The following is a 23,891-nucleotide window of genomic DNA, read 5'->3' as shown; positions in this document are numbered from 1 at the left end:
CGGCCCACTGACATCACTAGTGATGTCAGTGGGAGTGATTTTGGCTCTGATAGAGCCAAAATCACTCCGGAGCTTGCGGTTGAAAACCTCAACCGCAGGCTCCGGCTCGCAAATTCGATGGTCGCGATGGTCTCGACCATCGCGGCCATCAAAATGCACGCTCGTATAGCCTGTGGGTGGTGACCCACAGCTATACGAGCGTCCAGAAGGACGCTCCATTTTCATGGAGGCCGGCCCTCATTCAGAGCGTGCGCTCTGCTCAGAGCGTACGGCTCTGAATGAGGGCCTTTGTTCCAAGGAACTCTGTGTCATGAATTGAACTTTGCCAGTTTTCCTGCCCACAGTTCTGGAATACATTTCCAATTATATTTTTTGCTAATATTGACATTCTGAATTGATGTAAAAATGAGATTATTTACATGCATCTGAAAGCAAACTCGTGTGAAATAGATTTACCATAGACCTGCCCTTAGTCATTCACTGCTGTGAGACAGGAACATACAGTAGTCACAGTCTCTAAATGTTTCCTACAAAACATTAAACACACACTTGCTTATCCTTATACAGTTTTTGTGCATGACCGTGATTGGCTAAAATCATTTTGTGCATGTTTGTTCCTGTCTGCTTCACGTAAAGGACTGATACACATTGGCATATCTAGAGGTTCATTTGCAAATTTTGGGGAGGAGACGTACAGCTGGGTCCACATACACCTATCCTCAAATTGCGTTATATAGCTCCATTTGGCGCCGCAAACTTTGCGAGTTATTACACATTAGCGAATTACAAAATTCATGAAAAAGTACATAATCTGGTTAAAATATAGGACCTCTGGACCTGATTCAGAGCCGCTCGCAAGCGCTGTGCGCTCGCAAGCGGCCCAATGGTATGCGTACACGCATGCCCATGCTTCGTTCTGCGCGTGCACGAACTACTCTGAGCAATCGCAGCCCGCTCGCTCGCCCAGCAAAGACAGCTCAGTGAAATGAGTGACAGGAGAGGTTGTTGAGTGGAGGTGCGAAAGCAGGCGTGCCTGGGTCTTTCCACGCCGTTTTTACGGTGTGCATAGATTACAAGCAGCGTCACAGTACTCGTCACATGCCTGTTTTTTACACTGAAGTCCTCGCAGTGCTTGCGGTAGGGTAAGGCAACCACAAGCACTGCGATCGCATCCGATGGTGCTCGATGCACCAATGTTTTAAAACACTACCTGGAGATGACGTGTGTAATTGGGCGTCTCTACTACATACGCTAATGGGTGTCTGCATACACAGAGCGATCGCTCGCACAGCCAAAGTGGGTGTGCTTATGCCTTGGCGAGCGAGCGCTTCCCATGGCGTCACTTTGAAAAATTTGCATACGCTAGATGCGAGCGATCGCATCTAGCGAGCGGCTCTGAATCAGGTCCACTGTCTCTTGCCTTTTTACCCAGATTACGTACTGAAATTTGCATCTTAATTTACTAATAGTGTACAAAGGGCCTGATTCAGCATGGATTGCAGTGGCAACCGCGTACGCAGATCGACCGGAGATGCATACTGCGCAGGCATATGCACCGCAGTACATGTGCGCAGGATAGCATTGCGATCACGCATGCAGAAAGAGAGCCATCGCTGCGTTAGTCAGCGTTTGGGGGTGGTGACGGGGGTGTGGATGGAGAAACGCAGGCATGCCAATCTGTTTGAACGCCGTTTCCTGCTTGCATAAATTAGCCACTATGACGGCATACACCTGAGTACTTACTGCGTGCGACAAGACTTGTACATTCTGAGTCAGGTCAGACCTGCTGTAATTGTGCGTGAGGAGCCCATGCTCTCCGATGTGTACGCAGGACTGCGAGGTCTTACTGATGTGAGAAAGCAGCAGTGGGTGTCTCTATGCTGGCAGAGCAGTGGTAGACATTAGCATATTTTTGCAGCTTCACTGCGTGCGCAATCGCAGCTGCGATGGCAATAAGGATCCGTGCTGAATCAGCCCCAAAGTACTGTTTTTAGGCTTCGTACTGTATTTTATGTTGCAAAGAAATTAGTATACAGTAGCAGATTGAGCATAACGATGTGTGGTGTAGGAACACTCGTATACAGTACTAGTGACTTGTGCCACGCATTCCAATGCTTAATCTGCTACTTCATACCAATTCCTTTGCAAAATAAAATAGTTATCTTAAGTATAGAATTGAGTACACTACTAGGTACTTGGTATGTTATTAGCGACATGATACACTATTAGCTACTTGGTATGTTATTAGCGACATGATACACTATTAGATAGCTTGGTATGTTATTAGCGACATGATACACTATTAGCTACTTGGTATGTTATTAGTGACATGATACACTACTAGCTACTTGGTATGTTATTAGAGCCATGATACACTATTAGCTGCTTGGTATGTTATTAGAGACATGATACACTATTAGCTACTTGGTATGTTATTAGAGACATGATACACTACTAGGTACTTGGTATGTTATTAGCGACATGATACACTATTAGCTACTTGGTATGTTATTAGCGACATGATACACTATTAGCTACTTGGTATGTTATTAGTGACATGATACACTATTAGGTACTTGGTATGTTATTAGTGACATGATACACTACTAGCTACTTGGCATGTTATTAGAGCCATGATACACTATTAGCTGCTTGGTATGTTATTAGAGACATGATACACTACTAGGTACTTGGTATGTTATTAGCGACATGATACACTATTAGCTACTTGGTATGTTATTAGAGCCATGATACACTACTAGGTACTTGGTATGTTATTAGCGACATGATACACTATTAGCTACTTGGTATGTTATTAGAGACATGATACACTACTAGGTACTTGGTATGTTATTAGCGACATGATACACTATTAGCTACTTGGTATGTTATTAGAGACATGATACACTATTAGCTGCTTGGTATGTTATTAGTGACATGATACACTATTAGCTACTTGGTATGTTATTAGTGACATGATACACTATTAGCTTCTTGGTATGTTATTAGAGACATGATACACTATTAGCTACTTGGTATGTTATTAGAAACATGATACACTATTAGCTACTTGGTATGTTATTAGCGACATGATACACTATTAGCTACTTGGTATGTTATTAGCGACATGATACACTATTAGCTACTTGGTATGTTATTAGAGACATGATACACTATTAGCTATTTGGTATGTTATTAGCGACATGATACACTATTAGCTACTTGGTATGTTATTAGAGCCATGATACACTATTAGCTACTTGGTATGTTATTAGAGCCATGATACACTATTAGCTACTTGGTATGTTATTAGAGCCATGATACACTATTAGCTACTTGGTATGTTATTAGAGACATGATACACTATTAGCTATTTGGTATGTTATTAGCGACATGATACACTATTAGCTACTTGGTATGTTATTAGAGCCATGATACACTATTAGCTACTTGGTATGTTATTAGAGACATGATACACTATTAGCTGCTTGGTATGTTTTTAGAGACATGATACACTATTAGCTACTTGGTATGTTATTAGAGACATGATACACTATTAGGTACTTGGTATGTTATTAGCGACATGATACACTATTAGATACTTGGTATGTTATTAGAGCCATGATACACTATTAGCTACTTGGTATGTTATTAGAGACATGATACACTATTAGCTACTTGGTATGTTATTAGAGACATGATACACTATTAGCTACTTGGTATGTTATTAGAGACATGATACACTATTAGCTACTTGGTATGTTATTAGCGACATGATACACTATTAGCTACTTGGTATGTTATTAGCGACATGATACACTATTAGCTACTTGGTATGTTATTAGAGCCATGATACACTATTAGCTACTTGGTATGTTATTAGAGACATGATACACTATTAGCTACTTGGTATGTTATTAGAGACATGATACACTATTAGCTACTTGGTATGTTATTAGAGACATGATACACTATTAGCTACTTGGTATGTTATTAGAGCCATGATACACTATTAGCTACTTGGTATGTTATTAGAGACATGATACACTATTAGCTACTTGGTATGTTATTAGAGACATGATACACTATTAGTTACTTGGTATGTTATTAGAGACATGATACACTATTATCTACTTGGTATGTTATTAGAGCCATGATACACTATTAGCTACTTGGTATGTTATTAGAGACATGATACACTATTAGCTACTTGGTATGTTATTAGCGACATGATACACTATTAGCTACTTGGTATGTTATTAGAGACATGATACACTATTAGCTACTTGGTATGTTATTAGAGACATGATACACTATTAGCTATTTGGTATGTTATTAGCGACATGATACACTATTAGCTACTTGGTATGTTATTAGAGACATGATACACTATTAGCTACTTGGTATGTTATTAGAGACATGATACACTATTAGCTACTTGGTATGTTATTAGAGACATGATACACTATTAGTTACTTGGTATGTTATTAGAGACATGATACACTATTAGCTATTTGGTATGTTATTAGAGACATGATACACTATTAGCTATTTGGTATGTTATTAGCGACATGATACACTATTAGCTACTTGGTATGTTATTAGCGACATGATACACTATTAGCTATTTGGTATGTTATTAGCGACATGATACACTATTAGCTACTTGGTATACTATTAGCAATTTGGTACACTACTTGCTACTTGGTATTCTATTAGCGACCTGGTACAATATTAACTACAGTACTTGGTATACTATTAGTGACCTGGTACACTATTAGCTATTTGGTATACTATTAGTGACCTGGTATTCTATTAGCTACTTGGTATACTATTAGTGACCTGGTACTCTATTAGCTACTTGGTATACTATTAGCCACCTGGTACAATATTAACTACTTGGTATACTATTTGTGACTTGGTACAATATTAGCGACTTGGTACACTATTAGCTACTTGGTATACTATTAGCCACCTGGTACAATATTAGCGACTTGGTACTCTATTAGCTACTTGGTATACTATTAGCAACTTGGTACACTACTAACTACTTGGTATACTATTAGCGACTTGGTAAAATATTAGTGTCACAGTTGGTGCTTCAGAGTTACCTGACTCAGGTGATGAACTGGATTCAGCGGAGACCGGCTTGACTGGAACCATGGATGATGTAAATAGCTCTATTTGCATATGAATTGTATGGCAGTGAGAACTGCCTTTGATGATAAAAGACAGGAACAGGAAACTTGTAACGTTGGAGTGGAACCAGTAGAAAACTTGAAGGAACCGGACTGGGACCGGCAGGAAGGCTTGCTGAGCTGACCGGGGTACCAGTAGGTGGGCTTGCAGAATTGGACTGACAACTAGTAGATAGACTTGCTGAATTGGACTGTTAACCAATAGGATTTCCAGATGCGCCAGGTATAGCTATTAGCATGATTGCTGATTGAACTGGTCTGGGAACCTGCAGGATTTCTGGATGCACCAAGTATAGCTATTGGCAGGATTACTAGATGAACTGGTCTGGGAACCAGCAGGATTTCTGGGTATGCCAGGTATTGCTATTAGCAGGATTGCTGAATGAACTGGTCTGGAAACCAGCAGGATTTCTGGATACGCCAGGTATAGCTGTTAGCAGGATTACTAAATGAACTGATCTGGGAACCAGCAGGATTTCCAGATGCACCAGGTATTGCTGCCAGCAGGATTACTGGGTGAACTGGTCTGGGAACTAGCAGGATTTCTGGATACACCAAGGGTTGCTGCCAGCAGGAGCCTGGGATACACTTGTACACAGAGAGATAGAAATGGCACAATCTGTGCACCACGGGAAGTAACGAGATGTTCAGGCCCTGAATGCTATCAGAGGAGGATGTTTATACCCTGGGTATCTCAGGAATTGGTGTACACAGTCAGGTGATCAGTACTAAGAGTCAGAACTACCCCTGCGAATCCAATCAAGACTAGTGTTCATAGACAGAAAGGGACCCACGTGAATAATCAATGTGGAAAGGAGAGCACAGTCCAAATGCTTACACAGAAATTTTGCAGCCAGCATGATCAGGACAGATTCCCAGGCGAATTACACATACAGATCCACGGGACAGTTGACATGGGTAAGTCTCAAGACAAAAGGTGAAAAACTAGCCAGGGTCGTGTCAGTACCCCCCCTCTTTATGGGTGCACTCGACACCATAAAAACTCTCTCTTCCAAACATAACATTCCAGGAGCTCCAAACACAGGGACACCATAACTCTTAAGAACATCTCTTCAAACATCTTCATGAACTCAAAACTTTGAGAACTCCAGAAGGTGCTGGAATATTGCTTCCTCAGGTGATTTGCTCTAAATATAATTCCCTGGTGAACAAAATGTCAATCAATTCAAACAAGCCATCCTCATTAATAACCTTGACCCCTAAACTCTTTGCTCACTCGCTTGGAGTAACTGCTATGGAAATGGCCCATAACAAGATAATTGACTTGACTTCCCAGAAACTTTGCCTCCATAACTCTCAATTAACAACTTGGCTTAATTGTTCTCAATGGACTCCAAGAATCCCGTGATTATAAAGGTTAAGCCCTTCAAGCATTTTTGTGTTCCCAGGGGAAGTGTTGCAGCCAGCATGATAAGGACAGATCTCCCAGGCAAATTACACATACAGATCCACAGGACAGTTGGCAGGGGTAAGCCTCAAGGCAAAAGGTGAAAAACTAGCCATGGTCGTGACAATCAGCTACTGTACTTGGTACACTATTAGCGACTTGGGGCCTGATTCAGCTTTGGGAATAGAGTAAGATATAACAAGTAACTGTGAACCTGGACAAACCATGGCCCTGATTCAGAGCCGTTCGTTAGAGGCAGTACGCTCGTTGCGTTCCGATGTTGAGTAACCGCGCATGCGTCGGTGTTACACTGCGCATGTGCGTACGGCAGATTGCGAGTTTTTTTGGTCTCGTTCGTCAAATAGCGTACAGGAAGTGACATGTCAAATGTGATTGACAGAACAGGCCGTTTTTGGGCGTTGACGGGGGTGGAGATGGAAAAACGCAGGCGTGGCGAGGCGTTTTTGGGGCGTACATACATTAACAAATGCGAACGTCAAATGTGTTCGTACCAACTCATACGTCACTGGATGATCCTCTTTCCCTTCAAAATGCTCGCACAGCTTAGGGGCTGGATAACTCGACCACAGTGGCGATGGCCTTCTCCTCCGTCCCGGCACTCCACGATGTTGCTTCGATTAATCACGGCTTGTCAGAAACTCAATTAGTGTTGGATTGAAAACCGGCTTGGTATGTGTTTGGAAAGCAGTTTTTTTGGATAGCACAAAACCGAACGCAGGTGGAAATCATAGCTGCTAATGTCAGGATTACACAATCAATTAGCGTACATTTGTGGGGGTGTATTTTGGCCGCAATGTGTTCGTATTTGGACTATTGTAACAATAATGTCATCATGTTTAGGTTTGGTCCCTCATTTTGTGTTTGCAAGGTGTTTTTTACTCCTTAGGTAATGTTTTAAACGTTCCTTAACGAGCACTTTTTTTACAATGTGTAATTTGTGTTTTTGAACGTTGTTGGCTTTTGGGCCAGGATTAAAAGTAACCCATTTTGTCAAGAATGTCATAATACAAAGTCGTACATTTCTGGTAAATTTATTTGTATCCACCCATAAATAAAAACACATATTGAACTACAACATTTTGGGCACTGTTCCACAATATTTATTAATTGTGCAAACAATAAATTTTGAATAAACGTAAATGTAAAAATTAAAAACAATTCACAAGAAAGGAGAGGGAAGTTTTGGCCAGAAAGGAATATGAGGCAAGCACAGAAGGAGTGTGGGAAAAGTAGCCAATGGTGTCACCGTTTTTTCGCCGGTTTGGCTGGGGGAGGGAGGGCGCCAGACCGAGTCCGGGATGTCATCGGGCTGGCCTGTCCAGAGGCAGATGTTGTGGCCTCTGGACTAGGCACAGGGCTAGGCACATTTGGAGGATTGGCTGATGTTGTGCCAGAGGTGGAGGATCCTGATGTTCCGGTAGGAAGGGAGGTCGGCTCTACCATGTGCTGGCGAACGAGCTGCTCCAGGGCAGTGGCGATGCGGATGTTGGCCCTGGTATTTTCCACCAGGGCCTGACCAATGGTCACGTTGGCCGCAGCATTTTGCTCCAGGGCCTCAGCCACCTGTACCAGACTGGCGTCCATCCTCTGCAGAATCTCCGTATGGAAATCCGATTTTAAATTGAGTTCTGTGAGGAGGGACACTGCCTGCGAGGGGGATTGCCCTGGACTGGCTTCTGCAGGATCCTCAGCCGGATGTACTGGTTCCTCCCCTGCAGAGCCAGCAGAAATTCTGCGGCCAAGGCTCCCCTCTGGAGCAGACTCATCCGCCTGTGTCTCTGTTGGAAAAATGAGAAAAGACTCACATTAGAATCGACATATCGGCACAATAACATTTCACAGTTGGTGACATCACAACATTTACCTGGGACAACATGAGGAGCCGCAAAGTCTGGCATGTCCGTATCCATGTTGGACACGCTAAACACCTCCACAGGCTGCACACACCCCTGTGCCAGCTCTTCTAAATCTGTAAACTCCAATTACACAGGGGTGGGACCTCCACCTGTCCCCCTTGCATGCCTAGCCCTGTGTGCCATTTTTTGTTTCAGGCGATATTTGAAGTCTTGCCATCTGTGGGTTAAATTGGAACCATTACTTTTTATTTGATTTGGTTGTTGGTTTTAGGGTGGTCAAGTGTTTACTTACCGCCTTTTGACATCCCGGGCTAGACGGACAAAATCCCCCACCCTATTGACATCCACGGCTACCACTTCCCACATTCTCCACTTCTGGCTTGCACTCATATTCCTGTCTGCCTGTGGCAGGATGTCCACACACTTCTGTATCAAAACCTCCATCTCCTTTCTTGTGAATTGTGGCTGCCTTTTCTTTTTGGCAGCTTTGCCCGGATTACTGGGCCCAGCAGCCTCTTCCATGTCATCCTCCTCACCTATTTGGGGTAATTTGAGAAATCTCAACTTGCCAACTTGCAGAATAATATGTTTATAATTAATCATTGAGTCAAAATGCATGAAATAGTTACTGCGGGACTGTTGTCCATTGTTTTCCTGGTCTGTATCCATGTGTGTTGTTCCAACTCCAAATACACCAGAATTGTGTTTTTGTCTCGTGGCGTATTTATACATGCGTCCTTATTTTGCGGCCGCATCATTGATTGTGCGTTCCTCTGATCCTTCCTTAATTTGGGCGGGAAACTAAACACTATTTATGGGTTGTGGCGTTTCGACTCGAGGTGGCGTTTATTGAATGTTGGAGGTTACATTGGTTGGAGTTGATTGTTGGCTGGTTTAGGAGATAGCGTTTATTGAGTTTTTTCCTTGGGGTAGCGGTTTTTCTTGGTTTTCCGTTCCTTTTTTTTCACTTTTGTTTTTTTGGCTCGTTTCCAGTTTTGGTAAGTTTGGTGAATTATAACTTCGGGAAAATTTGTCTCTCATTGTGGTGTTCATTTTTCTAATATGTTTTTTCCGTCATTTCATCTCTCTTAGGTTTTTTTTGGGCTCTGCCCCAAAGACATTTTGGTCCGGTTTCTTAGCTATTAGCTCTTAGTAAGTTCATGTGTTAAATTGTTTAGGGGTTGTTCTTGTTTGTCTGTACGCAACTTTGGTTGGCCTTCCACATGTTACGTTGTTTTTGGACAAATCGCAATCTGTATTTTTTGTTACTTTTTTTGGCGGCGTTATTGTGCCCTGTATTTGCGAACTAATTAGCGCATTTTTACTACTTACTATTGTGCCCTGTATTTGCGAATTAATTAGCGCATTTTTACTACTTACTATTGTGCCCTGTATTTGCGAACTAATTAGCGCATTTTTACTACATACTATTGTGCCCTGTATTTGCGAACTAATTAGCGCATTTTTACTACATACTATTGTGCCCTGTATTGCGAACTAATTAGCGCATTTTTACTACATACTATTGTGCCCTGTATTTGCGAACTAATTAGCGCATTTTTACTACATACTATTGTGCCCTGTATTTGCGAACTAATTAGCGCATTTTTACTACATACTATTGTGCCCTGTATTTGCGAACTAATTAGCGCATTGTGAAATGTGTATTCATCCCTTAATAATGTTTTTTGTCGCCTGGAGCATTGGTTGATTACATTTGGCCTCTATTTGACGTAGTGTGCGTAACGTCGTTTTGCTCTTGGGCCAAATGTGTGTATGTCCCCTTTTATGTTTTGTGTTGCTTAAATTTGTGATAATGACATGGCCAGCATAAAATGATGTATATTTTTGATGTTATTATTTGCAGTTACAACATATCATGACAATACCCCGGCATGTAAGCATCAATGGATGGTATTTGAAAGCAAAGTTACATATTTTTTTTTATTGTTTGTTGTAAAAAGGCTGACCTTCCAATGTTGTCATTTCAGGTTGATTTGGGTCTGATTGTTCTGGCCCTGCTCCCGGAAGCCGACCAATCTCAATCTCGTCCCAGGCGTAGGCATCGTAGGCGTGCAAGGCCCCAGATATTTCGAACACGTGTCACCCTTTTTGGAATGCCAGATGATGAGGTTTTAAGACGATACCGTCTTCCTCCAAAAATCATCATAGACACTCTCTCATTAATAGAGAGTGATCTTGAGCTGCAAATTGACAGTCCTACAGCAATTCCACCACTTACGCAATTAATGGCGGTGTTACATTTCTGTGCCTCAGGATCGTTCCAAACAACGGTGGGAATAGTGGCGGGCATCTCACAATCCTCCTTTTCCCGGATCCTGAGGGCAGTGATGGAGGCACTTTTCAAGCACCTCCATCATTTTATTCAAATGCCTTTGGATATGGGTGCCCTTAGTGTGGCCAAGGCCAATTTTTACCAAATAGCTGGCTTCCCACACATCATAGGGGTTGTGGATGGTACTCACATACCACTTCAGCCTCCAGCACGGCTGGAGGCAATATTTAGAAACCGTAAACACTATCACTCCCTGAATGTAATGGTGGTATGTGATGCCTCCCTCCAGATCCTGTCCCTGAATGCAAAATTACCAGGAAGTGCACATGACTCCTTCGTCATCCGGCAATCAGGGATGTGGCACAAATTAACCAACCTACAAGCTGGTGATGCGTGGCTTCTGGGTAAGTGGAGACCTTTAGTACTTTACAATGTTAAGCTACATACAGAGTGAGCCTGATGTTGTCTTTTCGTTTTCACAGGAGACAGTGGCTACCCTTGCACGCCCTGGCTGCTCACTCCTTATTTGGCTCCCACACCAGGGCCACAAAGTGAGTATAATTCCGCACTTACTGCCACCAGGCAAGTGGTGGAGCGCTGTATCGGCCTTTTAAAAGGCCGATTCAGATGCCTCCACCGCTCTGGTGGCGAATTCATGTATTTGCCGGATATGGTTTCGAAAATTGTGGTCCTGTGTGGGATATTTCACAACATCGCCATAAGGAGTGGTGTCCCAATGCAGCCAGAGGATGCCTTACCTGAGGATGGCCCCCCTGAGGTTGGTCGGAGGTCAGTATGTGGGGGGGCCATACGCGATGATGTGGTGGCCAGATTTTTTAGGTAATTATTTGCAAAAAACCAGTGTTGATACCTAATGTGTTTGGGTTTGTTTGAGAGCATCTAATTTTTTGCTAATTTGTTTCTCCCTCTTCTGTTTTTTGACATAATGTTTGGCACTCCAACGATGACTACTTCCTGCTAACCTTACCAAACCTGTATGTGGATATTTTGTGGCTATATTCTTGAACACTTATTGCCACGCCATATATGTGGAATCATGTTGGCATGGTCCTTCGTCAACCAGTTCTTGATTGTATTTTTTTAATGTTTGTTTTTTGGTATGTGTTGTATTTGAGATTATCACTGTGTGTTTTGTTTGTGAGTGAACACTTTGAATTTTCTGTTAGGTTGTTAATAAAATTTTTTAGAGTGAAATGTTGCACCTTTTTTTGTAACGTTACCACCAAGTGTAACCAGGTTCACACACGTAACATTTGACTAAGGGGTAATCCAGTACTGACGCCATTAGAGCCAAAATGATTCCTTTATTCAGGGTCCAAACCAACACCAAAAGGAAGCCTGTACAATCCTTTGGCGTCGTAATATTGCCCTAAGCTGCTTGCACACCAACTAGGAACCTGGAAAATGTTGAAATATCTAATTGTGACTACACCAAAAAAGGGAAATCAGATTTGTACTGTTAGGTGTTTCTTGTGGCTGTTTGACCCAAAAATACAACACACGCTCTTATTGGCCAAAATGTGAAATCTTTGCATGAACACTCTACTTATGTCAGGGTAAACAATATGTGGTTGGGACAAAACGAATAAGCCAGAACGTAACTTCAAACAAAACAATTTATTTACAGAATGTTGAAAAAAAAAAAAACTACTCCCTAAGGAGGACCGACATACGGTCAAGGACCACCAGCACCCCGATGATTTGGCTGTGCATCTGGGCCACACATCCGGCTAAATTTGCCCGAAGCCTCTGTTCCTCTGTGGGTGAGAAAAAATTGGGGATTAATACAACAATAGTGAAACCACATAAAAAAACAATTGTTACAAAAAAAAACAACAAAACACTTTATTACAAAACTGCATTAAAAATCATCACACTAAAATGGTGTAGGCCAAAAATACAAGGCCTATGTCCAAATTCAGACAGGTGTGCTATGTGTATGTTGAAAAAAGCAGTAACAGGTTACGGCAATCGACCAAAACCACTTATTTTTGGGTTAAACACACAAAAAAACAAAAAATATAAAAAAAAAAAAAACAGTTTGTGTCGATAACAACCAGCAACAAATAACATACCGGAAGACCCAACGCCAGCTCCAGAAGGCCCGCCATCGTCCTCCTCGGAGGTGGGTCCATTCCCCAAAGATCGGGGCGGTGTAATGACCGACTCCGGGGAGGGGGTCATTCGAAGAGGGGTGGTTGGAGGAGAGGGGGAATTGGGACAGAGGGGAAGGAGTCCAGAAAAATCTGGCTGAGGGTGTAGGAAGGCTGGGGAGGAGGGGGGAATAGGGGAAGGAGTGGAGTTGGAGTGTTGGCTGGGGGTGGGGGAGAGTGGCCGTGCTCGCCGTCTGGCGGGACGCTGATGGCGTAGTCTTCGCTGGGCCCCTAAAAGATGGAAAACAAATTGTGGTTAGTTCCAACACAAATCCGCAAAAAAAAACTATTTCAAATGCACCCTCAAAACCAAACCAAAAAAAAAAAGACTAGAATGAATAAATATGAAAGACAGGGAAAACATGGCCATGCAGATATGAGGAGAATGAATAAATATGAAAGACAGGGAAAACATGGCCATGCAGATATGAGGAGAATGAATAAATATGAAAGACAGGGAAAACATGGCCATGCAGATATGAGGAGAATGAATAAGTATGAAAGACAGGGAAAACATGGCCATGCAGATATGAGGAGAATGAATAAATATGAAAGACAGGGAAAACATGGCCATGCAGATATGAGGAGAATGAATAAATATGAAAGACAGGGAAAACATGGCCATGCAGATATGAGGAGAATGAATAAATATGAAAGACAGGGAAAACATGGCCATGCAGATATGAGGAGAATGAATAAATATGAAAGACAGGGAAAACATGGCCATGCAGATATGAGGAGAATGAATAAATATGAAAGACAGGGAAAACATGGCCATGCAGATATGAGGAGAATGAATAAATATGAAAGACAGGGAAAACATGGCCATGCAGATATGAGGAGAATGAATAAATATGAAAGACAGGGAAAACATGGCCATGCAGATATGAGGAGAATGAATAAATATGAAAGACAGGGAAAACATGGCCATGCAGATATGAGGAGAATGAATAAATATGAAAGACACGGAAAACATGGCCATGCAGATATGAGGAGAATGAATAAATATGAAAGACAGGGAAAACATGGCCATGCAGATATGAGGAGAATGAATAAATATGAAAGACACGGAAAACATGGCCATGCAGATATGAGGAGAATGAATAAATATGAAAGACACGGAAAACATGGCCATGCAGTTAGGGCCACAAAGACAAACATGAAAACCACAAACCATTAAACTTACTCGCAGCGATCTGCATGCGAAAGCATGCCAGCAAGCGGGGCGTCCGCCGTTGCAGGTCCGACCACCTGCGCTCCAGCTGCCCGATATGGCGGCGTGAGCCGAAGGAGCGCAGGCCGGCCCGAACCTCCGCATATGCGGATCGCTTCTCCCGTTTGGTGATGGGTGGAGGCTGGCTGGTTATCCGCCGATCCATCACCTCCGTAAGCACCAGCAGCTCGCGCCTGGTGAATGCGGAGGCTCTCATGATGGCAATGGAGTTTTTCTTAAAAATCATTTTTGATAAAGTGCTCAAAAATGTTATGATTGGCTAATGTATTTAGGATATTAACAGGAGCAATTCTATTGGTTAGTGTATGAGTCATGTGTTCGACAGGGCCAGAAATATGAGGAGACTTATGATAGGTTTAATGCAGTGACATGCGTAAGCAAATTAACATAAATAAAATAAACTCCATGAAATATGCGGGGCTAAAAACAAATAGACCAATTATTTAATAGGGGTTAACATGTATTTTGACAAATAAAAGCGATTTTTTAAGCCGTACGTATTCTGCGGGTAAACACAAACACGGACATAAATAAAGTTTATTGCATTGTGTAAAAAAAAAAAAAAATTAAGCTAATTGATATATTGATTGGCATGTTACGATTGAGGGAGGTAGGCAGAATAAACGAGCAGTTAATCGAAATGTCTCAGGCCAACTTCCGGGTAGTACTAGTGCGTACGTTCCCTTCAAACCACTTCGGGGATGTACGCTCGCTATTTGGCACGCTTGTTAGTTAGAGGAGGGGTCGCCTGAGTTTGGGGAGGATGTTTTGATGCGAACGAAAATACGAGCGTGTGCCAGAATTTAAATATTTCTTTACGTTCGCCCAACGTACGAACGGCCACTTGCGTCCGGGTCTGAATCAGGCCCCATGTTGCTATGCAAGGGGTGCAAATACATAAATTTTTATTTGCATGCAGGGTATATACTGACTGCTTTTGTATGTAGCAAACAAAACCTTGACAGCTTTATTTTTACACTCCAATTTAGATTTCAGTTTGGACACAATCACCCCAAATCTAAATCTCTCTGCACATTTTATATCTGCTCCACCTGCAGTGCAACACGGTGTTACCAAGATGCACAGACACTTGCAATATTGTACTCTATTCCCAAAGCAGAATCAGGACCTTGGTACACTACTGGCTACTTGGTATCTATTAGCGACCTGGTACAATATTAGCTACTTGGTATGCTATTCGTGACTTGGCACACTATTATCTACTTGGCACACTATTATCTACTTGGTATACTATTAGCGACTTGGTATACTACTAGCTTCTTGGTAGACTATTAGTGACTTGGTATACTACTAGCTACTTGGTATACTATTAGTGACTTGCTATACTACTAGCTACCTAGCTACAGTACTTGGTATACTAATAGTGACTTGGTATACTATTAGTGACTTGGTATACTACTAGCTACCTAGCTACAGTACTTGGTATGCTAATAGTGACTTGGTATACTAATAGTGACTTGGTATACTATTAATGACTTGGTATACTACTAGCTACCTAGCTACAGTACTTGGTATACTAATAGTGACTTGGTATACTACTAGCTACTAGGTATACTATTAGCGACCTGGTACACTATTATCTACTTGGTACACTATTAGTGACTTGGTATACTTTTAGTGACTTGGTACACTACTAGCTACTTGGTAAACTACTTGTGAATTTAGGGCCTGATCGATTACCTATTGCAACTGCGATTAAGCACGCAAACGGACGATTGTTATGTTCTGCGCATGCTTATGCGATCAGGATTGCGATTGCAATGACTATGCAAACCCATTGTAGAGTGATTGACAGGAAGTACCATTTGGGGGTGGTGACGGGGAGGTGTTCGGCGAAATGCAGGCGTGCCAGTGAATTTGAACGTCGTTGCAGGGGCGTGCATAAATTAGCCATTGCGATGCCATACGCAGCTTGGGCTTTCACTAGGTGCGCTGAGGTTAGACCTTGTGCAAGTGTGTGTGAGGCTGCGATGGTACTCAATGTTACCAATGGTTTCGCAGTCTTGCTAAGTATTACGGATGTGTGTAAGGTAAAGTGGACGTCCTTATGTTAGGCTGCGTATGGCATTGCGATTGCAATCATTAGCATATTTTCGCAGTGAGACTGCATGCTTAATCGCTATTGCAATCGCAGTAGCGATCCTTGCTGAATCAGGCCCTAAGATGCAAAATTTGCACCAGGCGTCTTGTGCCATATGACGTGGTGTATGAGGACACATCTGTGGGTGTATGAGGTCACATCTGCATTTACTTCCCAACCTGCCCAGGCACCTCTGGCCTCTAGTCTGTCTGGCAGACAAGACATACTTCATATCTCATCTACATCTCCCTAGCTTTCATGCAGGAAGTCTTGTCTAGGTTGATGACACTATGTCACAACACAGGACAGCCATCTTTATGTAGAAGCACTACAGCTTGCCACTATCAACTATGTGGCATGACCAGGAACTCCTGCACATTCCTTGTAACTACCACAAACCCAATCTCTTTCCATAATGCACCTCTCAATTAGACCTCATCTCCTCCCATCAAATATCTGCTGCAACTCCTGCAACCGTTGCGAAGAACAGAGACATTTTCTTGATTTTCTTGATAGTAATGAAGACAGTGAGTGATATGCTAAAAAAAACTTCACAGTGGAGATAGAAAGCAGCCCGCTAACAATACCTAGATAGAAGATGGACGCTGCAACTGATTGTGGACAGGAGCAAACAATCAGTGGCTGCGCTCAGTACATATCTCCTGTCCAGGACGTTGCTTATAATGACGCAGTTGTCTCAGGCAACAGAATGAGAGGATTTACTTATCAACACAAGTCGTCCAGGGACAGACTGAGGTTGTAGTCCAGCCCTGGCAGTCCGTCCTGTGTGCGCGCCACTCGCGAAGGGGGAGTGACTAAGTTTCAAGGGGGCATGCAGATCGCACCGGCCCATCACTGCCACCAAACCACCCCTTCTGTCTGAGCTCACATAGTGAATCTGGTGGCGGGGACACTTCTGCCCTCCTCCTGCCGGCCCTGTTCTGGCATTTGCCAGAAGTGACAGATGGCCAATCCGGCCCTGGCACTGTCTATCGATAAAGACACAAGAAACATGGGATCCATGGTAGCTCTTAATGAGGAGAGGACAGTGGCCTTATTAGCATGATGTCTTATTGGATTACATATAACGGGTTGGGTACAGGATGCAGGATGCCAGCCCTTGGGATGCCGGTGCTTGGGATCCCGGCGGTCAGCATCCCGACAGGGTTAGGATGCCAACACCTGTCGATCGGTATCCTAACCTTCCCCTTTCCCTACCCCTAACCCTCCCTCAACGGCGCCTAAACCTAACCTCCCCCCTTGTGCATAAATAAGCCCTCCCCCACCCTCACCCTAAACCTAACCCCCCCTCCCTTAGTTCCTATCCCTCCCACTAGTGCCTAACCCCTACCCTCCTCCTAACCCCACTATTTACCTTTGGGATTCCCGCGGTTGGGATCCCGGCACCCAGATTCTGACAGGTGCCGGGATTCCAGAGACAACATTCTGAGCACTGGAATCCCCGCGGTCGGGATTATAACAGCCTCTACCAGCTACAGGAAGTCTGTGATCACATACTGTAATTGCTTTTAACACCATATAACAAAGACTCAGAAACTTGCCCTACCACAAGATCCAAAGAGTTTACTGACTCCCCAAGCATGTTTAACGCAAGTTCCCTGGGCTGGTGAGGTCAAAACACTGAAGGGGCCATAAAGACAAAGCTAAATGAAGCTGGATAAACAACTTGACCATTGTCTGCCCAGAAACATAACAAATAGTCACCCATGCTACAACTACACATACTGGTAGGTTAACCAAGCACATTGTATAAGACAACAACGCCATAGTGTTGCTGTGGTTCCAGTTGTCAACGCTCCCCTTCACTTAGGCCCAGAAAGCAATATTTTTAGTACATGCTCCATATAGGACAGTCATATGATAATTACACGTTAATTCATGGCTGCAATACACACTGTTATACACATACACTTTAATACGGTGGTTTGCAGACAATTATATACCACTAAATTAATTTGGATTATCAATTTGCATTTGATCGTATCGAATGTACTATCATACATATGTTAATTCTCTAATAATTGACAAAAATAATCCTTTTGAATGATCGAGTGGTGAAATGCGTGGCATACATTACCAATATTGAATGTGTTCTAAACTTGCAGCTCTTCATATTCAGCAATGTGTATCTTTCCTGCAAGTGACTGCCAGCTACCTCCGCTTAGGCCTCAGGTGCTGCTAATTCATTCATTAAATGTATTATTGTCATCATCTGTCATTCATTGTACACTCACTCAGCATGATCTCATCTACAACCCGAAACCATGTGGTGTGCCATAGTATTGCTAGGAAATGTTTTCAAGTAGCTTTCTGATTAACATTACATAGGGTGAGCTCATATTTGATGTCAGTGCAACCACCCGACAGTAAAAGAGAGTTTGATGCTTGCTATGTCTGTGTCTGTACTTGTGTCTCCATTAAATAGTGTGCAAATACCTGAATGACGTTTGTACAAAACTTGAGAAAATATCTATGGTGTATTTTCCCTGTAAGTGGGATTTGTTTAGTACAGATGCGCCCAGTTACATTGTGGCTGATTGCACCACAAACGTGCGCACGCATCGTGCCCTGCGATTCCCCACACCTGCATATGCTACGGTATGTTGCATTCCTATGGAGGCGCGCATCTCGCACTATGAGTAGCGCGATATGCCGCGCTAGCGGCAACAATATAGTTGGGCATATCTGTATGCAGAGTTTCTCGCTTACCTAGGTGTATATTTACTAAAATTCTGGTTTATAGAAGTGGAGGTGTTGCCCATAGCAACCATTCAGATTCTACTAATCATTTATCTAGCACATTCTAGAAGATAATAGCTAGAATCTGATTGGTTGCTATGGGCAACAACTCCACTTCTATAAACTCGAACTTTAGTAAATATACCCCCAAAAGTTACAAAGGACTTGGCCATCATTTAGGAAGCTCTCAGCCAGGAGTATTTGAACAATTCTCTTTTCCATTTAGGAAAGTTCATGTTTTCACACCCTTTTCACATTATTTTAGTATCACCTACAGTTATTATAGGGCAATTGGAGTAGACTTCGTAAAATTCTACTCCAACCCCTAAGTATCACTTATTTTTAGTAAGCAGATTGCATTTCCCATAATTGTAATGGGAAATGTGATCTGTCTGGTAGTTACTAAAAATAAATAGTGAAAAAAAAATACCTAGGGTGGCCCTGTGATAATAACTACACCTGGAGGTGGCGTTATCCAGGCTCTCCCCCGGTTACCGGGCTCCTACTCTGCTGTAACGGGCAGAGCAGAGCCCGGAGCCGGTCCCAGTGATCAGCTGTGTGGTCTAAACAGACCGCAAGCTGATCTCTGCTAAAAAAATAAAAAAAGGAAAAAAAAATGCACTTACCTGACTCCAGGGACCGGTGATCGGGCTCCGGTGATGTTCACCCTCCGGTCAGCTGGTCTCCCATATGGCACTGCGGCCCGGTCATCAGGTGACCGTGTCCCAGTGCAGTAGGGGATGTCAGCTGACCGGAGGCATGGAAGACATCACCGGAGCACCGATGACTGCAGGTAAGTGCTATTGAGGGAGGGGGGTCCGCGATCACGGGGGGGGGGGGCTTTGTAGTAATTCCCTGTGATATTGCCTGAATTCGCAATGCGAATTCAGTCGGTAATATCACACTACAATCTGCATACAAATGCGGATTGTAGTAAATAGAGCCCACAGACATCTTGAAATGAAAGTGGAGCACTCTTATATTGTCACACAGCATGCACCATTTTCTGAGACTCTCTTGTGTGACATATACAATGCTCCTCCTTCACCTATACAATCAGGGGCTGACTCAGAGTCAAATAAATCCGTGGCCGCTTCACCGTACGGCTGTGGCAGGCTTGCTCCCTATTGCCAATGCCAGAATCTGCCCATCTATGCCAAATAGAGATGTGCGCAGAACTTCCTGTTTTGATTTCGGTTCTAAATCATCGTCGTGTTATTTTTTTGTTTTGGCAAAATTACCCTCAAGTGTTTTGTTTTCATCTTTGCTCTTTGATCTGTATTTCTTTAGCAATTGATAAAAACAACTAAAAACATGTAACTTGCACCTATTTTTGTTCCTACAGTATTAACATAAATAATATTAATGTCCAGTAATTTCCAGTTAATTTTGGACCATCTCATAGCTCACGGTATTGTTTTCACCCATATTGGCCAAAGGCTGCAGAGAGCTGACTGGCCAAACTAAGCGAGAGAGCAGCGTCACAGGCACAAGGCAGTGTAAAAGAATATAGCACATCTACTGTATGAAAAACAATTGTAAGTAAGTGCAGCTTACTTCAAGTTCACTTCTAATACATATACACAGAGCCTGTTTCACTGTATTGCAGGTGCTAGCTCATCAGGGCCGGATTAATAGCGGGGCGATAGGGCCGGTCGTCCCTGGGCCCCCACACCAAGGGGCACACAGAATCAATCTGCAGAGAGTAGGTGCGCAGCTAGGGCACCTGTTCCCGGACATCACCTCACAGCCGTGCCGCTGCCTCTGAAGGCATAATCCCTACAAAGCGCCGCTCTGTATGCAGTTGCACTGAAGCAACGGCACTGTCTGTCCCGACTCCCCGCTGGCTAATCTCCTCCCTGCTTGATTCCCTCCTCTGTTGTTGACGCCGCCGCGCTACTGACACTGGGGGAGGAGACGACCGTGGCATTGTATGGCTTATTGGGGAAGCACTGGGCTTATTATTAATACTGGGGACACTGTGGGCATAATATTAATTCTGGAGGCATTGTGGGGCATCGTGGGGGGACTGTTGGCATAGTATTAATACTGGAGGTATTGTGAGGCATCATGGGGGGGGCACTGTGGGGCATGATATTAATACTGGAGGTATTGTGGGGCATCATGGGGGCACTGTTGGCATAGTATTAATACTGGAGATATTGTGAGGCATCATGGGGGGCATTGTGGGGCATAATATTAATACTGGAGGTATTGTGGGGCATCGTGGGGGCACTGTGGGGCTTAACATTAATACTGGAGGCATTGTGGGGCATACTGGGGGTATAGTGTGTCATAATACTAATAATGGGGACATTGTGTGGTATACTGTGGGGCACTGTGCGACATACTGAGCGCACTGTGTAGTATAATGTTTATACTGGGGGCAGTGTGGCATAACGTTCATAATTGGGACAAAGTGTGGCATAATGCCATTTTATTGGCTCCCACAAATGAGTTGCCCTGAGCCCCCACAAACCTTAATCCTGCTCTGTAGCTCATACTTGCCTTACTTCCCCGGAAATGGCCAGGTGGCTCCCTAAAATTGCTCGCACCCCCCTGCCAGTGCCCACTTTTTCCCCACAGCCGCCCACTTACAGTATAGAACACAAGTTGGTGGTCCGGGGGGAGCCGATGACATGATTCGCTCTGAATTGCTTCATCGTGGCCCCGGCCCCTGCTGCACGATGCTGGTAATCTCTGCAAATCTGATCACGTGGTCACGCTCCCGCTCTGCCCCCAAACTCGCGTCAAGCCCCCTCACCAGGTCCCCCGCGTTACCAACCTGGCCAGATTGTCGGCATGTATGTGCTAGCTAGTGTCTGACAAACAAACATACACAGTGACAAAGAAACCTGTAGTCTGTTACATGCTCCCATCCACTCAATCTATCTACAACCCTTTGTAATGGTGACTAGAATGTAGTATTGCAGCATGAACTACTGCCCACACCCTCTCCATACACTTTTATGTGAAATGGTGCCTTAGGATGGAACTTACATACAATCCAAAACACACAAGACTCATTTCTGAGATCCGAGTTCCGAAATTGCCAAGAAGACCCGAGTCAAGACTCTGTTCTACTCAGAACCCCAAAGTGATACAATCCAGGACTCAGTTCTATTCAGAACCCCAAAGTGATACGAGCCGACAATAGGTTCTATTCAGAACCTCAAAGTTCGGGTGTGTTAGGTGTTCAGCAAAACCGAACCGTTCATCTCTAATACCGAATATTCGCAAATTTTCAGGAAGATGGGCAGGCAGACCACAGTTTTTCCTTCCACAGCCACAGCTGTCATCATTAGTAACTGAGCTGAAACCTTCATCCCACCTCTGTATGCACACTCCAAACAAGCACGGAAGTTGGCCTACATGCTCATGACACTCCCATGACACTCTCACGTGATGAATCAGTGCCGTATGTGGTTGCCGCCCAGTTGCTGCAGAGTAACGTCCATTTCACATGAAGAGTAATCAGTAGATGGACGGATCAATCCATCCGCTCTTTCAGTCTCCATCCAAGTGCGTATGAAGGGTTCTGCACAGGCGCAGTACTGCGATTGCTTTTTACAGCACATTTCGATGCGTGTCCTCTCAGTGTTTAAATTAGTTTTAACATTCAAAAAACTATTTGGGGACTTCTCTTACTTTTAGCATTCAGGAAATGTGTATCGTATCCATTAGTAGAGTTACAGAATCAGATTGTAACCTATAGAAAACAATCAGTGGCGGCTCCAGAGGCAGGGGCAGAACTATGGGAGACCATGGAGGCGCCTGCCACCGGGCGCCAGCACTGAAGGGGCACCTTCTCCATTGCCCACAATATATTCACCCCACTTAGGTCTGTAACTACTGTAAGTACCCGGAGTGTACCATGAAGGCCACTTAATACATGGCACCTGAGAAGCCACCATACACTAGTGAAGAGTTCTATGTCAGACCATCAGCTGCTGCCTCCATCTATCAATAGCCTGGACTCACTGGTGTCGCTGCTCCTCAGCAGCTTCCTCTGTCAGTGTGATACTTCCGGTGCCCCCCCCCCCTCGCCCACTACGCTCTGTCTCATTCCTCCCTGGTGGTAGACCAAGCCCCAGACCAGTGCAGCACTCCCTCACTCACAACTCCCCTCACTCACCTCCCTGGCGGCAGCTCTAACCTCAGAGCCATGCAGCAGAGTCCTGAGTGACTGGCCCAAGCATGTGCGAGTGCAGATCTTCTTCCAGCAGCTGGATGTCAAAAGGTTGCACTGGACGGAGCTGCGTGTAAGAGGGCATGGGGCACCAGTGACTGAGTCTGGGGGGCAGATCTTTAGTAGAGCAACTTCCCAGCATGTGATGCAGTCGTCAGTAGAATGGACATTTTGTGATTTGTAGTCCCACCACAGTGGCAGACTTACAGTATCTCGGCTTAAACTCAATCTTCAAAGCCACCACATCAGGTGGTTTTTCCTCCATCAGGGGTATCAGGAGGGCTCCTCACCCCACATCAGGTGGTTTTTCCTCCATCAGGGGTATCAGGAGGGCTCCTCACCCCACATCAGGTGGTTTTTCCTCCATCAGGGGTATCAGGAGGGCTCCTCACCCCACATCAGGTGGTTTTTCCTCCATCAGGGGTATCAGGAGGGCTCCTCACCCCACATCAGGTGGCTTTCGCCAGGAGTACTCTGAGCCTCATGCTAATTGACTAACTTTTCTGTGACTAATACATACAGATGTGTCCACATACATCTATCCTCCGTGTGCTACAAGTCGTGTTACACATGTGCGCTCCTTGCGACTTGGTAGTGCTGAGCATCTTTTATTGCAGATATTTCCCTACAAATGCATATTATTCACACAGCGAT

General features: G+C 43.9%; 1 protein-coding gene across 1 annotated transcript in view; it reads left to right on the top strand.

The window, feature by feature from the left end:
- Nucleotides 1–23,891, top strand: part of SHANK1 (SH3 and multiple ankyrin repeat domains 1) — a 618,796-nt gene that overhangs the window by 563,987 nt on the left and 30,918 nt on the right. The gene's annotated exons all lie outside the window — the stretch shown is intronic.

This window comes from Taudactylus pleione, unplaced genomic scaffold (assembly GCF_031769625.1).
Source record: "Taudactylus pleione unplaced genomic scaffold, aTauple2 ptg000301l, whole genome shotgun sequence".
Taxonomy (NCBI): Eukaryota; Metazoa; Chordata; class Amphibia; order Anura; family Myobatrachidae; genus Taudactylus; species Taudactylus pleione.
Note: the sequence above shows the minus strand (reverse complement) of the source record. Positions and strands in the feature narration are given on the sequence as shown.